The following is a 3,609-nucleotide window of genomic DNA, read 5'->3' on the forward strand; positions in this document are numbered from 1 at the left end:
CTTAATAAGATCCTCCCTCCTTCCTTCCCTCCCTCCTTCCTTCTTTTCTTCCTTCCTATGTCTGTGTCTGTGTCTGTGTCTGTGTCTGTGTCTGTGTCTGTGTCTGTGTCTGTCTGTCTGTCTGTCTGTCTGTCTGTCTGTCTCTCTCTCTTTCCTTCCTTTCCTAATATCAACTCTCAGACAGAAGAGCAGTAAGGGATAGGCAATTGGGATTAAGTGACTTGTTCAGAATTATATAGCTAGGAAGTGTCTGAGGCCAAATTTGAGCCCAGATCTTTCTGAGCCACCTAGGTGCCTCAAGGTGGGTTTCTTGATGGTTTTTTTCTTTTTTTCCTGGCAAAAGAGAGACTATTTATGTGTAATCTTTGGAGTTGGCATCCAACAATGTTACAGAGCTTTTCTCAGCCTAGTCTTGACCTGCGGATTGAATGGGAACCGAGGGAGGGATACCATATTATCTTTCCATCATTTCTAGTCTTCCATCAGACTAATCCACCTGTCCATACACCTTCCTGTATGCTTTCTCTGCCCAGCCCTCCCCAGTACACAGAGGCAGAGTATCATAGTGGATAGAGCACTGGTCTTAGAGTCAGGAGGACATGGATTCTAAATCCACCCCTGACACTTACTAGCTCTTTGATCATGGACAAATCATCTGATATCCCTCTAGACATCCAAGCATTGATGTACTAACTGCCAATGCACCCTCAGGATCCCTGAGTTTTGTCATCTGTAGTTGAACCCTTAGGACAATTTGGCTTTTCTATCTACCTTCCTCTATTTGTTATCTCCTCCAAGTAGAATGTGAGCTTGTTAAGAGAAGGGTTAGTATCTCTTTTCCATTTGTCAACCCTAGAACTTAGTGGAGTAAGCTTTTAACTTAAGCATATCATAAGTGCTTCATAAATGCCTTTTCATTTTATTATTCATTCATTACATTGATCTCTGAGACTCTATTTATTTTTATTTTTAAAACTTTAAAAAAGTTTAATCTGCATTATTAATATTTTCTCCATAATTTCTTTTTAATTCTTCTTTTTGTTATAAATACATCATAAATAATAATAAATTCACTTAAGAGAAATTCTCATGTTAGCTATGTCCAAAATTTTGTCTCATTTTTTAATTTAATTTTTCTTTTTCCAGATTACATGTAGATACATACATATTTCAATGTTCATTATGTTGTGAAAGAAGATACATATTGCTTACACTAGAAAAAAAAATCATGGAGGAAAAAAAGTAGAGAATGACATGCTTCAATCTACATTCAAACTCCATCAGTTCCTTCTGTGGTGATGGATAGCCTTTTCTGTCCTGGATCCTTGTATTGTCAATAATAGTTAAGTTATTTGCAGTTGATCGTCATACATTATTGTTACTGTGTATAGCATTCTCCTGGTCCTACTCACTTCTCTTTGCCCCATTTCGTTTAAGTCTTTCCAGGTTTTTATGATCATCTTGTTTGTCATTTCTTATGGCACTATAACATTATGTTCTAATCATAAGCCACAGCTTGTTCAGTCATTCCCCAATTGATGGACATCTTTTCAGTTTCCACTTCTTTGCCATCACAAAAAGAACTGCTGGAAATATTTTTGTACGAGTAGGTCGTTTTCCCCTATGAAATTCCATTTTTTCTCTGCATAATAGGAATAACTGTGACAGTAGTATTTATCTCCAGGTGTAAAAGACATGACTTCAAGGCCTTATACATAATAATAATAACTAAAATGTATATAGTGCTTACTATATGTCAGGCTCAAGGCTAAGCCCTTTACAATTGTTATCTCATTTATACTTACCACAATCCTGGAAGGTAGATTTATTTATCATCTCCATTTTACAGATGAGGGAAGCGAGGCAAAAAGAAGTAGAGTGACTTGCCCAAGATCACACAGCTAATGTCCAAGACTGGTTTTGAACTCAGGTCTTCCTGATTCTAGGCCCAGCACTCTATTCTCTGGGCCACCTATCTGCCATATACTGGCTGAACAAACAAAAAATATCACTCCTACTTTACAGAGTTGTTGTGAGGCTTAAAAGAGAACATAGATCTAGTGCTATCATCTAGGTCAATCCCCCATTTTACAGATGAGGAAACTGACACTCAGAGTGAAGTTAAGTGACTTGCTTGAGGTTATAGAAGTAATAGAGTTGGAATTCCAACTCAGTCCTGGTAACTTTCCAGTGTAGCACACTTCCTCTGAACACGTAGTAACAGGTAGTATTTTAAAAACTTTAAATTCTCTATAACTATCTGTTGTTATCTCTCTCTGTCATTGTCACTGACTCTATCTCGCCTCTCCTCCCCTCCCCTCTTCCTTCTCCTTCTCTGTCTCCTCTCTCTTTCTCTCTCTCTTTCTTTCTCTCTCTCGATTTCTCTTTCTTTCTTTCTTTCTTTCTTTCTTTCTTTCTTTCTTTCTTTCTTTCTTTCTTTCTTTCTTTCTTTCTTNTCTCTCTCTCTCTCTCTCTCTCTCTCTCTCTCACACACACACACACACACACACACACACACACACACACACACACACACACACACAAAACCTGATCTTTATTTTTTTTTCACCAAGGTGAAAATTTCCAATTGGACTAATAGGAGGAAAACAGACTATCCCAGAACATCAAAGGTATATGCAAAAAGTAGCAAAGGGTCTAAAAATACTGGGCTTTCAAGGATTTGTATGGTGACTGGGGTCTCTTTTTACACAATACCAGAGTGTGAGAGTTAGAAGAGACCTGAGGGGATAACTAGCTCAGTACTGGGATCAAACTTCCAGAAAGAGAGATCCACACAGAGTTGTCTGCATCCTTTCAAGAGATGTAATCAGCCAAAACTTTGCCTGGCATGAGTTCATTGAGGGAAAAGAGAAAGGACTCAACAGAGAGGTGGTGCAGTAATTGCCCAAGGCAAGGTGTAGCTAGGAGCCATGCTCCATGACTCCAAAGAAGCTTGGAGAGAGATACTCAGAAAATCTGGAACATCACATCCTAGAGGCTGGAGCACTAAGGCAAAGGCTAGTTCAGAGAATCATTCATTTACAATTGTGAGGACCGTAGGGACCATTAACTCTGACATTGTCATTTTACAGATGAAGAAAATGAGGCACAGAATAGTTAGATGTCTTGCCCAGAGTCACACACATATCTAGCAAGTGGCTGAGGCATTGAATGTAGATATTGCTGATTCTTGGTTCCTGGGTACTATATCATGGCTACTTTTATCGTCAATTTCCTTATCTATAAAATAGGAATGACAGTTAGCACTTACCTCACTGGATTGTCAAGAGGATCAAATGAGACTGTAATCATCGAGAGTGTTTGCTCTGCAAACTTAAAAGGCTGTATAAATTCAGCTATCACTTGATGACTTCGATGACTGAAAAATTCATCAACTGGGTTCTACTCTTCTAGAGATAAGCCTTCCTATTCTTAGCAAGGTGGCTCCTTAGGCAGACAGTTTTAAGATCACAGACTTAAAGATGGAAGAGGTACCTTTAAAGTCATTTAGTCTGACCTTCTTATTTTATTATTTAGAAAATGAGTTAAATGACTTGCCCAAGATCACTCAGCTAGCAAATTCCAGAGACAGAATTTGAACCTAGGTTT

Source organism: Gracilinanus agilis, chromosome 4, assembly GCF_016433145.1.
Source record: "Gracilinanus agilis isolate LMUSP501 chromosome 4, AgileGrace, whole genome shotgun sequence".
NCBI classification, from domain to species: domain Eukaryota; kingdom Metazoa; phylum Chordata; class Mammalia; order Didelphimorphia; family Didelphidae; genus Gracilinanus; species Gracilinanus agilis.